The sequence below is a fragment of the Rattus norvegicus genome, chromosome 11, assembly GCF_036323735.1.
Source record: "Rattus norvegicus strain BN/NHsdMcwi chromosome 11, GRCr8, whole genome shotgun sequence".
Lineage (NCBI taxonomy): Eukaryota > Metazoa > Chordata > Mammalia > Rodentia > Muridae > Rattus > Rattus norvegicus.
In genome coordinates, this window is record NC_086029.1 from 89,730,283 (window position 1) to 89,744,910 (window position 14,628).

General features: G+C 41.9%; 1 protein-coding gene across 15 annotated transcripts in view; it reads right to left on the minus strand.

The window, feature by feature from the left end:
* Positions 1–14,628, minus strand: part of Lpp (LIM domain containing preferred translocation partner in lipoma) — a 641,914-nt gene that overhangs the window by 438,223 nt on the left and 189,063 nt on the right. For 2 of the 15 annotated variants that reach the window (XM_063270372.1, XM_017597918.3), the window contains exon 1: positions 6,549–6,572. The exons of the other annotated variants lie outside the window; for them this stretch is intronic. The gene's annotated coding sequence lies outside the window, so the exon portion shown is untranslated. Of the gene's footprint in view, positions 1–6,548; positions 6,573–14,628 lie in introns of those variants that run through there. 15 annotated transcript variants of the gene reach the window in all.

The following is a 14,628-nucleotide window of genomic DNA, read 5'->3' on the forward strand; positions in this document are numbered from 1 at the left end:
GGTCCACATGTGGAGCAGGCTCAGAATGGCCATTTCTTCAGTGTCTGCTCTAGACTTTGCCTCCATATCCCCTATGATGGATATTTTTGTTCCCCCTTTTAAGAAGGAGTGAAGCACCTGCATTTTGGTAATCCTTTTGAGCTTCATGTGGTCTGTGTATTGTATCTTGGGTAATTCGAGTTTTGGGGCTAATATCCACTTATCAGTGAGTGCATACCATGTGTGTTTTCCTGTGATTGGGTTACCGCACTCAGGATGATATTTTCTAGTTCAATCCATTTGCCTATGAATTTCATGAAGTCATTGTTTTTGATAGCTGAGTAGTACTCCATTGTGTAGATGTACCACATTTTCTGTATCCATTCCTCTGTTGAAGGGCATCTGGGTTCTTTCCAGCTTCTGGTTATTATAAATAAGGCTGCTATGAACAGTGATACATGTGTCTTTGTTGTATATTGAAGCATCTTTTGGGTATATGCCTAGGAGAGGTATAGCTGGGTCCTCATTAGGACAATGTCCAATTTTCTGAGGAACCTCCACACTGATTTCCAGAATGGTTGTACCAGTCTGCAATCCCAACAACAATGGAGGGGTGTTCCTCTTTCTCCACATCCTCGCCAGCATCTGCTGTCACCTGAGTTTTTGATCTTAGCCATTCTCACTGGTGTGAGGTGAAATCTCAGGGTTGTTTTGATTTGCATTTCCCTTATGACTAAAGATGTTGAACATTTCTTTAGGTGTTTCTCAGCCATTCGATATTCATTAGCTGAGAATTCTTTGTTTAGCTCTGTACCCCATTTTTAATAGGGTTATTTGTCTCCCTGCAGTCTAACTTCGTGAGTTCTTTGTATATTTTGGATATAAGCCCTCTATCTGTTGTAGGATTGGTAAAGATCTTTTCCCAATCTGTTGGCTGTCGTTTTGTCCTAATGACAGTGTCCTTTGCTTTACAGAAGCTTTGCAGTTTTATGAGGTCCCATTTGTCAATTCTTGATCTTAGAACATAAGTGTTTTGTTCAGAAAAACTTCCCCAGTGCCATGTGATCAAGACTCTTCCCCAATTTGAGACTCTTTACCACTTTTTCTTCTATTAGTTTGAGTGTATCTGGTTTGATCCACTTGGACTTGAGCTTTGTACATGGTGATAAGAATGGATCAATTTACATTCTTCTACATGCTGACCTCCAGTTGAACCAGCACCATTTGCTGAAAATGCTATCTTTTTTCCATTGGATGGTTTTAGCTCCTTTGTCAAAGATCAAGTGACCATAGGTGTGTGGGTTCATTTCTGGGTCTGCATTTCTATTCCACTGATCTACCTGCCTCTCTGAGAGGTCTTATTTGTCTTTAGTTATGCATCTAGGGGCAGGACAAACGAGACTTCCCCTTTCTGCATCAATGTTTCCTAGTGTCATCACTAGATCTTGTTTGGCCACATTCAATGGATGCAGCAGGCTATATGAATATATTTATGCATTTTACATAGGTATGTAAAATAACAAAAAGAAGCAAGCAGCCGGACAGGGGCATTAGAGGGACTAGGGGAGGGCATGGAAGACAGAAAGGTGTAATTATATTTTAATTCATCGGGTTTTAATGGAAAGTCTTCTTACAAAGTAATTTCTACGTAGCTCATGCAAGGGACGTTGCCCTTTGTCAGATCTACCTAAGAGAAAAAGGAAACAACTGAAACTAGGAGTGAAGTAGGATCCGGACAGTTCCTGGAGGCAGAGACCCTGTAGGTGTATTTGCTTAGATCAGTGATTCTCATCTCATGTGTCATGACAAGCCTTTAACAATCCTCTGCCTCAAAAATGTGCATATTCTGATTCATAGCAGTTGCAAATTTACAGCTATAAAGGAGCAAAAAGGTAACTTTATGGTTGGGGGTCACCACAGTCAGAGGAACTTTATCAAACGGTCACAGCATTAGGACAGTTGAGAACCACTAGCCTAGAAAGAAAGAAATGTAAAAGCAGATAGATTTAGGCATTTAGTAGGCAGAGGCAAGTTCAGAAATCATGCAGGGAAATGAGGGGTTAAATACTTCCAAGTGGGACAGAAGGTGAGTTATGGCTGGCAGTCACATTGATTCTAATAATCCGAGAGCACGGGAGGTCTTTCCATCTTCTAGTTCCTGCTGCTCAAGTTGCCAGCTCCCTGGTTAGGTTTACTCACAGGTGCTTTTCATTCAAGCTAGAGTGAATAGAACCATTTCCACAATGTCTTCCTCTGTGTGTCTGTCATTGGAACATAAAAAAGTTTTATGAGTTGATTTTGTACCCTGCTTCTTTGCTGAAGGTGTTGATCATGTCTCAAGGTTTTCTGGTGGAATGTTTTGGATCTCTCATGCATAAATCATATTATAAGGGGTCTGTATACATAATATCAAATCATCTGGAAGTAAGGATGACTTGATTTCTACCTGTAGCCCTTTAATACACAAACATATCCATATAACCTGTAGGCCTACTTATAGCCCTTTAATTTCCTTCTTTTGTCTCCTTCTCTGGCTAATGCTTCAAGCAGTATGTTGAAAAAAATAGGGATAGTGGACAGTTGTCTCATTCCTGGTTTTATTTTTCTTCATGTGCCATAATACTGGCTATTGGGTTTGTCATATACTCACCTTTTATTATTATGGGATACATTTCCTCCAGTATTCCCCTCTCTAGAACTTTAACCTGATGGCACGGTATTTTGTCAGATGCCTTTTCTCCATCTATTCAATTATCGTATGATCGATTTAAGTTCATTTATTTATAATATTTACTGACTTACGTATGTTGAAACATTCCTGTGCTACTGGCTTCAATGAAGGAATGAAAGATGGACAGAATTCTGCTGTAAGTCCATCTGGACCCAAGAAAAGTTAAATCATGGTATTTACAAGTAAATGGCTTTAATTACATAATATTATACTGACTGAGGTAACCCAGGCGAAGAATGACAAAGTAGTGCATACTCTCTCCCATTTGTGGGTCCCAGCTCCACATCATTGCTTGTGGGTATGCAACCTGGGGTACCTGCAAAACCAGGAAGGTAAAAAGAGTCATGGTTGGTGGAAGGAACCAGGAGGGTGGGGTGAGGGGGCAAAATGGGAGAAAGGAAGGATTTTAACTGGAGAGGAGCTGGGAGGGGAGCATACATAAAGAATGGTTGCTTGACAAAACAGAGAAATGTTATTAGATTTCCTTAAAAATCCATTACATATATTACATCAACTTTATACATTATAATTATGTAATAATTATATGTTATAATTATAATATATAGAGAGGGGGTAAATTAAATGGAGTTAACTACTTGGGGTGATAATGCCCCCAGGACTCAAAAAATAGCTAACAAAACCCCTGTGACAAACATGAGAAACCCCCCCTTCAAATTGTTATTCAAGAGACTCCTCCAAACTGGAGGCGGATACCATTACCCTTGGTTGTGCCCTAGGATTTTTAGTTAAGACTCTGTTTCTGAAGACACAAGCACATTAAACTCAGAACTTGGAGGAATCGACCTGGAAGAATCCTCCCCCCAGAGTACCAGAGGGAACCTGCAAACTGCCAACGGAGAAAACAGTCAAAAAGCACACCAAGCCTTAAAGTCCAGGAGCCACAATCATCTGCCCAGCAGATATCCCAAGGCTACAACAGTGGCAGTAACACCTTGTGGACCATCAGCACGCACTGAATTCAACTTGAGGCCAGTTCAATGGAAGAGAACTCAACTCTACCTGGTACGATAAAGCTAGTCAAGTCCCTGTATGTAGCCTGTGTAGTCATGGTGCATAGAGAACCCATTACTGCCACTTTCCTAACGCGGGAGACTTTCTAACGCATTCTAAATACTTATCTCTATGCAAACAGACAAATGTCGCCCTCATCCCTAATGACACGCTTCTTTTTCAGCACAGGAAAGTGATTATAGAAACCCACAGCTCAGTATAAGGCCAAGTACAATAGGTCATGGAATATCTACAAGGCACCTCCTATGCCTATGGCTCAGAGAACATCAGTGAAAATGGGGCAGAAAGAATGCAAGAACCAGAAGACTATGCCATCAGCTTCACGATGGCCTTGTGTACTGAGAGGCATCCATGAAGTCTCAATAATATGACTGCCGAAATGAGACCAGCAAAATGACCATAACTGCTGGTGCAGCAATAGGGATGAGGGAAACCTGACCAGGCTCCACTCCTGCATGACAGGAGAGATGGAGAACCCATCTTCGCCACAGATAAACTCCTAATTGGTTATTCAGTGGTGAGAAGTCACCCCTAAGCATACAGTCACCCCAACCATACACATACAGACAACACAAATGACTCCGAAGGAAAAAATGTGTGTGTGTGTGTGTGTATGAGTGTGTGCGCGTGCATGCGTGTGTACATGTGAGGTTATTGCCACTGGCCTTGATTTGCCTCACAGAAATTGAAGGTAAAAACCTGTTGCTGAAGGCACCACATAGCTCAGATAGACACTGGAGGAATGGACTGGAAACAGGAGGAATCGACCGGAAACCACCCCTGAGGACTGCACATACACAGGTGTTTGTATAAACAATAATAACTAAAGGATATGAGAGCCCGGATTTAAGAGGAAGTATGGAAATTAGGAAAAAGGTGGTGGGGGAAAGGGATAGGTGAAAATGATGCAAATGTAGTGTGTATGAAACTCCCAAAACATTAAAAACTGAAGCTTAAAAAAAAAAAGGAAATTCAATAGACTTGCCCAAGAATATGCTGAGATTACAAAAACTTCAAGCATAAAGGACCACTCAGCAATCTCTACATTTCTAATTTAAAATAAAGCGTATTTCTCAATTTACTCAAAGGGCAGTACCGGACCGCCTTTGTAAAGAGACTCATCATGCTTATTAGAATGTTTACTTTTTTGTTTTGCTATGAATGGAATCCTAACATTATGAATTATTCCATTTCAAATTGGGGTATGAGATTAGGCATGATAAGTATGGAGACATATTAACCTTACATAAACAGAAAACTCTAATGCATAAAATAGGTATTTCATGTGAGAATCACTGAGGATAACTGAGACTTTCACATGCCTGTAAAAGTCACAGAAATATCACATAAAGAATTCTATAAACACTAATAAAATATACAGTGCTAGCTTCCAACCCCTGACATCTCAACCACCAGGCCTTACATTTGAGATCTCTGAGGAACTCAGCTGTATGCATACACAGAGGTGATCCCAACAAAATTTATATAATATAAAACACTCACAGAAGAGGCTAAGCTCTGAGTGTTTAATTTCTGCAATATATCACCTAATAATTTTGATTATTTTACACATTCTCTATTATTAATATATGATATATAATATAAATATATGCAATTAACATATACTATATTAATTATATTAAGTATATAATATGTATTAAATATATAAAATATAAGGTGACAATTAGGTGTATACTAGATCAAAACCATATAAATTCAAGGAAGGCATGGTGGCTTGCTTATCTTGTAAATCAGGACTCTTAGAGACTAAACTGTTCTGAATTAAAGGCCACCCTGCATTATATAATGAGCTACAGGATAGCCTAGACTACCAAAAAAAAATCCTGTCTTTAAAAAAAAAATGTGCAATTTCAGTGTTACTAGAAAATGAAGTAATGGACAGGAAAGGCCAAAAAAAAAAAAAAATTCAAGGCTCCCGGCTTAAGTATATTAAGGTTTACTTTTTCCTGCATAGCATCGTGTTTCCTTGTCTCTCTACGGGTAAGCGAATGCTGGTAATGTTTTCATATTCCATACATATGTAATTGAAAATAGCAGTGCTCAGTTACATATCCATGACAGCAATCACTTTTAAAGTTCCAGAAAATGCTACAATGAGCTAGAGCATGGTGAATTAAACTCCCCTTCAAACATGGCTCCTCAACAAAGCATCAGAGGATGTATTTTCTACAAAAGCTCACCTGTTACATTCTAAGAAACAACCCTTTTCTAAAGTTTTAGCACTATCTGAAACACTCTCGGATAAGTGACGTGGAGGTGAGCTCTGGGTGTTTACTTTAGAACCTGAAGTCAGTTTCTGCAATATTATCAGCTCTGGGGAGAAATTTTACAAGAAATGCAAACGCTAATGAGAGCTATTTCCTTGACTTCTCTTCACAGCAGTCTGACAACAAACGAAGAGCATTTTCTATACCTGTCTGTGCAATGGATGTCTGTAATTAGTGCCTAGGATTTGGTGAGAGCTAAAGATAACTTTGGAGTCCACCAGTCCTCTGATGTTCTGTACATTCTGAACAGCTGTAATTAGGTCCCAGGGGATGTAATATTTAGGAAGGTGTAAGGAAAAGAAATAATCAGATAAGGGATGGTAAGAAGTGGTGGGTGAGGCAGGGGGATGCATCCACGTGTGTGTTCGTGTGCATGCACATGCTGCGTACCCTACTGAGAGCGCTCTAAGGATCTGAGTCACCTTCTCCAGTCATGGTGGGACCAGGTCAGAGAGCCTAAAACCTTCCTAACTCCTACTGTTTCTTGAAAGTTGAAATTCAAAGCAGACACCTCTCACCTTTCTATGAGTTTTGGTGCTGCTGCTCGCTGAAAAAAAAAAAAAAAGGAACTAATCATATTCCTGTACAATAGTCTTCAAATCACGATAAAAAAACACTAACCAGGAGAATGAAAGTCAAAATTACCAACACAAAAGCATGAGTTGAGCAACCAGATAGAATTTCGGATTAAATACACCACAAGAAAGGAGCATACAGGTCTCCACTTGGGTTTTTCCTAGTACCCACTTCCTGCTGAGGGGAGATGGTCCCTTCATCTGAGCTGGCATTTGAATGTTCACATTAAAAGGGCAGTCTCCTCCGTGAGACTGCACCTTAGAACAGTCCTTGGTACTTTTTATTTATAAATATTATCAGTGTGTAAGAACAGCAGCAAGCCATCCACTGTGGTAACACCAGTCTGTGGGTCCCGGGACTGCAGGTACAGCTTACCCTGTTATGGGGAGGGTTAAAGTCTGTCTTCCTGCCACACTCCTCCCCATGCTTATTCAACTATCCAATATGTAAGTCCCATACTGTAAGATTATAAGGAAATGCACAATAGGAAGGCAAGGAGCTCAGGAGATGACTACCTTCACTGACTTATCATATATGGACAGGAAAACATCAGAGTAAGTACTTTGTGCTTTTCCAGCTAACCCTTGACTACCTCCTATCTGAATAAATCAAAGTATATGCAGAAAACCACATTACACACCTATCCCAGTCAACCATCTCAGAGAGGCCAAAGCTCTTCCTAAGCCCTGGGATTGCCTCATTTCTACGACCAACTTCACCTGTCCTAATATGGGCTCCACTCTATGAGCCTATGACTCCACTTCGAGCACTCGAATACAGCCTACAGTTTCTTGGAAAGGCCATTCTCAGAGCTTGTTATACTGCAGGTTTTTGAGATTAAACTGATTTAATTTGGATATGATCTAAGCATACCCCAAGTCACTCTGTGCTGAAATTTAACCACTACTATGAACAGAAACATAGAAATTTATCACAAAGACAGTGTTTAGGAGCTAAAAACATTAAAAAGTGGCTAGAATTAGAGAAGGCCATTAGATCAGATGCTCAACATGGGATCCTCGGTGTTTCAAGGAAGAAGGGAAGAGAGCACACCAATGGGTATGTTTCATTGAGGTCACCTGCTACCAGCATTCTCTGCCAAGCAAGAAATTCATCACCAAATACCATCCCTTGTCCTCAAACCCTAAGTTAGATAAATGGCTTTCTGCATAAAGTTAGCCTGTTTCCGATTCTTCACTAAGGAAAACAAAGCTAACTAGTACGACTTCAATTCATCACCATCAGAAGCCATCACATGGGTCTGGAGGCACGCTTCGGCAGTTAAGAACATAGGCTGCTCTTCCCAAAGATTCAGATTTGGTTGCCAGCACCCAGATGATGGCTCATAACTCTCTGTAACTCCAGTTCTCCAGGCAAGCATGTACTGCACAGACATACATGCATAACACACACACACACACACACACACACACACACGAACGAGACAGACATAAAAACAGAAAATGCATAACAAATTTTGTTTTTGAAAAGCTGTCTCATGATGCTATAATACAGATGAGCCTTAAAAATCTACTAAGTGACGGAGCTGGGGAGATGGTCCTGTAGTCACGGGCACTGGCCGCTATTCCAGAATTCTGGGATTCCATTCTCAGTGGCCATGGGGCAGCTTCCAGCAGTTTATAACTCCAGTGTCAAGAGATCTGATGCTCTAAACAGGACCCTGCCGATTCCAGGCATACAAATGGGACACAGACATGCATTTAAGCAAAATACCCATACACATAAAACTAAAAGAAAGCATACTAAATTTAAAAAGCCAACTGCAAAAGACCACAACTGCTGGGTTGCATTAGAAACAAGGTGCAAACCAGGCAACATCACAAAGCAGAATGCCTGGCAGGCAGGTGTTTAGTAAGAGATGAAGGGAGGCTTGGGGGAAGTGAGCCTAGTCTGTGAGTTCAGCAGCTAGCTTAAGGCGGCCACGTTTGAAAGTGATACCAGTGATGATTATACAATTCTACAAAGACACAACGAAAAAAAAAAAACTAACTACTTCCAGTTCATCAAGTTATGTATTAATGACGCTACTGAAGAAAATGTACCCCTCTAGGCTCTTCACATGTTGCTTAACTTGATTCTCCCTTCTACCCGTGTCTCCTACGAATGGTATGGATTCTTCTGGACGGCATGTGCCATCGTAGCCAGCAGTACAATTGTGGGTGGTTATTTCTGTGCCTGGCTCCACAAATAGCCTATGTGTGCTTTCGGAGAAAACAAACATGTTAGATTTCCATACTCAGTCCTCTGGTAAGGATCAAGTACTTATGTGAAAATTAGAGAAAAAAAATCAAAACACAAAAAACTGGGTCTCACCATACATAACAACCGAAGATAATGGTTTTTAGCCAACTTGTAAGGTTAAAGTGGTGTAAGCGGCATCCCTGGCTGTACCAACCCTCTTCTCTATCCCAACAGTCCCAAACCACACACACACGAGACACAAGAAAAGAGTCACACGCAATGAAAATGACTAGTCTGAATATATTTCTCTCTCTCTCTCTCTCTCTCGCTCGCTCGCTCGCTCTCTCGCTCTCTCGCTCGCTCTCTCTCCCCCTTCTCTCTCCCTCCCTCCCTTCCAGTGTTCTCTCTATGTGTCTCTATGTCTCCATCTCACAGAAACACAAACACAAAATCTATTAAAAGCTGATCATTGCTTGTTATATGAGAATATCACCCGGAGGGGAAGGGGATGGAGGATAGGGGAAGGGTTGTGTGAAGGAGGACCAGAAAGAGGGATGTCAGTGAGTGGGATATAAAGTAAATAAATAAAAATAAAATAAAAAAATGTTCTGCGTGTGTGTGTGTGTGTGTGTGTGTGTGTGTGTGTGTGTATTTTTTAAGAGTATCATGAAAATTGCTCTTTTTACTAATTTGGTTCGAAGTGTTGTGTGCACATGAAAGGTAGTGAATAGTTTAAATCTATCATGTAATAAAAACCAAAGACATTTTTCTCATTACAGTGACTACCAAAGTCATGTGCTACTACCCTGACCACATATATAGTAGGTTACACAGGAAGAGAATACGCTGAGAAAAACCTTTGTCCTCAAGTTGTGTGTGTGTGTGTGTGTGTGTGAGTGTGTGTGTGTGTGTGTGTGTGTGTATGTGTGTGTGTATGAAAAGAATCATGGCCTCTCTATACTAATGTAGGGAAAATAAAATTCTGTGTCTATGTATTCCCATGGTGCTGTGTATGCCAATATGCGCATGTGGGTGTGGAAGTCATAGATCAACACCAGGCACCTCCTCAGTTGCGTCCCACCTTAGTTTTGAAGACATTGTCTTCACTGAGCCTGGCGCTCACGGACGCAGTGGCAAGTGGACGATATAGAGACTGTGCCTGTCTATAAATCCCCATGCTAAGGCCACAGACACACCACCACCCCAGCTTGTACGTGGGTGCTGGGGACCCACACCCAGTTCCTCGTGACAGCAAAGCAAGCACTTTACTGGCTACCCTTTTCTCGAGCCCATCATCACGAAGGATGTTGTGCCACTCTTAATAAGAAATTTGATTTGTGCCCCTATGCTACAGAACATATCAACATGCCAGGTTATACAAATACCACTTTACCTAAAGAAAACAGCATTATAGGAGAGTCCTCAAGGGACACTCACGAATTCAAAAGCTTCTTCCTCTCTCAACCTGAGAGACACCTGGACTGACCACTCTCCACCTTCCTGGAGAGGACAGGTACTCCTCCCTCAAGTGAGGTCTGAACAAATAACATGTGCTTGTCCAACAACAACACTTAATGCCCTTCCATCACAGCACTGACGAGTGCCCCAGCATCCGTGAGACCATGGGTGACATCACAGGTATTAAAATGATGCACACAGTTCTGGATGCAAAAGCTTTGTCCGCTATACCAAAGTTGGCAAGAAGAGCACTTTCATCTGTGATCTGTAATTTCAATATTGGTGACTGTGATTCCCACTTCAGATCCAATCCACCTTAGCATGCTCGAAGGTGTCCAACACATATCTCCGTAGTTGATAAATCCAATACAGGCTATTCGACTGGATTTAAAGGTGATTTCTGAGGTGTTATTGAGGAAGCACAGACACTGAGTACATTAGCAATAAGAAAGGGTGCTAAGAGGAGACTTGAAATACACACACCCCCAGCAGATAGTACTTATGTCAGCTTCCTAGTCATCCAAAGTAAACTTTACCCTGGTGTCCACAGGTATGGCTCTCTGTCAGACGTGATTCTCTACAAAATCCCTGCCTCATATCTGACCCGGGGCCTAACAAAAGTAGATCCTCACAGAAACAATAAAACAAGGAAGAGGCACCCAGATGACACTTAGTTGAATTATACTGAGAAAAATCAGGGTCTGTATGCCTGCCCTGTGAAAAACAAGCAGGCCACAACTTGAAACTGCGTTCCCCAAGGGAGTTTAGATTCAAGCCAGAGCAGCCTCCTCAAATGCCCTTCCCCGTCCTGCATGGGGCAATGTGAAACCAGCTCTGCCAAGCCCAGTTGTGGCAGAGGCCAGAAGAGGTCTCCCTAAGGGATTCAAGGAATAGAAAGGACAAGCAAACCACCACACTGTTCACCCATCAGGACAGGACCTCCAAAGCAGCCCACGCAGCTCTGGGCGTACATATTCCAGTAGGACGTCTGCGATCAAGATGCCGGAAGGCTAACAACAAAGGTAAAGGGAGGGCCCTTAGAGCTGGCTGATAACCATGCTGCTGACAAGATGTGAACAGACTCTAATGGTACCCCAAGCCCGCATCGGGAACCAGTCATACAATTCTAACCCTAACCCTAACCCCTTCGAGTGCCAGATTTGAATGCAGGTGGCACTGCTTACTAGCTATGCAGTCTTAGGAGCTGACCAGAACATTCTGTGCATCTGAAACTTCTTATCTGTGAAATGGAGATTATCAGGACACACAGTTAAATGAGAACTCAGATTAATAACTAGTGGCTGAGCTTGTAAGTCCCCACCCCACCCCACCCCCAAAAAAACATTTGAAACAATCACAAGTGTCAGAAGAGAAAGAGTCTTATTATAGTCAACATGGACCTAGTGTTTCATTGACAAAGGAATGCTCAGGCCTGGGAAGAGAATGGCTTTGCCTAAAAATATGCAGTCAGTCAGTCTCATGGGCACGGATGAGCCAAGGCCTTTGTTTCACAATGCTTTGGAGCCATTCACTGATGAAAAAATGCTGTCAAAATCCTGTGCAGCCACAGAGGCTAGCACTGTGTTAGCAGCAGCAGAGTGTTTGCTATTCCCAGTCATAACCAGCCTTGCATTCATCTCCATCACTTGACTTAATCCCTACAACTACCCCAGAAGGCAAAGACCACCAGAAGCACAACTGTTAGAGCCAAAACAAGGAAACTGGGCCAAGCACTGCTGAGATTGCTCTTACCTTCATCGTGGTTCTCTATTTCCGGAGACACGCAGCCCAGAACTATTACCCACTCCTGAGGGGGATGCCCATCCAGTCACAGGATGCTACATTGGATTAGACTCCAAACCAACTTGTTTAGTGAGGAATTTAAACAACAGACCTTGCCCATAATCTCTAACTCATCAAATCCTTCTCCCCGTGTTGGGAAATGAAGGCATGTGTTAACTATGACAAGGGTTTGCTCTGACTTGATTAAACTTAGCAAAACGAAAACCTTCCCTAGAGCTTACCTTCCTTCTCTGTCTATGGAGAGTTGGGTCGAAACTTTCGACCAAGACAGTGAAGCCACCACTGAGAAGAAAGCACTCACCACACACACACAAGTAAGCAATGACCTAGCACACCACCACTTAGCAAGTATCAGATTCTTATAGCACAAGTTAAGAATGACACATCCATAAGGAGTCAAGTGTCTGCCTAAGGTGTGACAGACAGACGGACAGACAGACAGACGGACAGATGGACGGACAGACGGACGGACAGACGGATGGACAGATGGACCACTGCATCACTCATTGCTTTTTAAATGGATCAGTTTCTCAAGTAAACAGGATCGAAAGGCGGGCCTCAAGTCCACAGACCTTTTAAAATGGGAACATCCAAAGTCCTGTGAAGACTCATCTCCAGGCTAAGGGACTTTCCACACACAGACGATTATCTACCTACCTGCCTCCTATTTATGTATCTACAACCTAACCGACGAAACAGTTAACAGTTTTCTTTCTTTTGGTTCTGTCATGTTTTAAGGTACAAAAATGGTAAAAGTCAAGGAAGAGAAAGGTGACGATTTCATACTGGTCTTGTCTCTAACAAGGACAGAGTCTCAGGGAAGTTGTCAGCTAGCCTCAGTTTCTTTATCTATAGGCATGCAATTCCATGAGATCTCCAAGGGTTGTTCTACCTAACTAAATGGCTACAATTCCAAATAAGCAAAGAGAAAATGCCATGACGGAAACTAACTATTTCCAAATAGTTAACTAAAACACTAATTCTGCTAAGTTCTGACACTTAATACAAAACAAGCCAGTCTGAAATCCTGGAAACCTGCGTTTTTTTTGTTTGTTTGTGTTTTTCTGAGAGTGTTTTTGATAGTAAAAAAGGCTAGCACCAATAAATAACAAGAGTTTTGCTGAAAACCAAGCAGTTTTCAGAAAACCATATGGGTTAAAGGTCAAAGTCACATGTTGATCTGGCCAGGGCAATGCTGTTTTTTTCCACACTCTAAATGGTTTCCTCCTACCAACATTTTACCTGTGGAAAGGCAGGTGGACGTCCACAGTTTAGCCAAAATGACTTCATAATTTCACTCAGGGTGAACCTAAAAGATTTGAATGCTGAACTCAGACAGGGCAAAACTGTCTAGAGTCTGGGATATTATGGACAAAACTATTCAAATACAATATTAATTTGACAAAATCGAAATTGAGCATGGCATGAAGGACAGTTGAGTTTGTTTCTCTGAATGTTCCTAGAGTTAAATTTGCTAAACGTGCAGGCCATTCCTCCAAAGGAATGGATTAGGGAGCAGGGACTCCTGAAGTGACAAGACTGTTTGTGGAGCTGACAATTGAGGAAACCCTGGCCAAACATACAAAGAGCCTGTCACAAGGAGAGGGCTTGACAGTGATGGCTTCGTTACCTCAAAAGTTAAGCTACACAACACAACTGAGAACGAACGCTCATGTTTAACCATTTGCTGGTATTATATTTATATATCAACCATTACATTTATACTATTTTCATCTTTAGCAAATTAGTTATATGAACATCTAGAGAAAAACTCTGTCAGTCAAAAAGACTTCCGTTTGTTGAGCTATAAAAGCAATTTCAATCTAGAAGGACTGGTTCTCCTCTACTAAAGATGTACTCTATGGTATTCAGAAATGTTAGTGGAAATCTCTCTTTCTACCTCCTCCTCCTCCTCTTCCTTCTACCTCTCCCTCCACCGTATCCCCTTCTCCTCCAATACAGTTAACTAAAATTAAGTCAATTTTCTTTATGGAAGAAAGGCAACATGACAAAACCAAGGAGAGAGCTAGCAAGGGAACAAAACTAATACAGCCCCATCTAACAGAAGGATCCTGCAGTCCATGCCAGAGTCTGCCTTGGGGCCTCCGTGTTCTAACACCGTGAGATTTATTCTCACACAGCACTTCTCCATGACTCTGAGGAATGCACAGAAGGCTGCCACAGAAGACAGTTCAAAGGTGGAGCATCATCAGGAGGAAACCAAAAGAGGTTAGCAACGTTTACCTCTCCCAGAAAGACAATCTGGGCGCTATCCATAGGCACAAATTCTTATGGAAGATTTAAGGCATCCAAGTGCAAGGTCACAGCGTACCGACAGTGCACAAGTTAAGAAAAGATGCATAGGAGAAGGGCGGAAGAACATTCCCATCACCTATCACCCTTTCCCAAAGCCTGCAGAGCACGGTCCAGATGTGGTTCCCAGGAGAGCAAAAATAAATAAGTAAGTGACTATCGGCTGGACCTTAGCACCACACCTGTGCCTACGGGACAAAGAAGCATTCAAAGACACACCCGCAGTAGCCACGATGCATGGACACA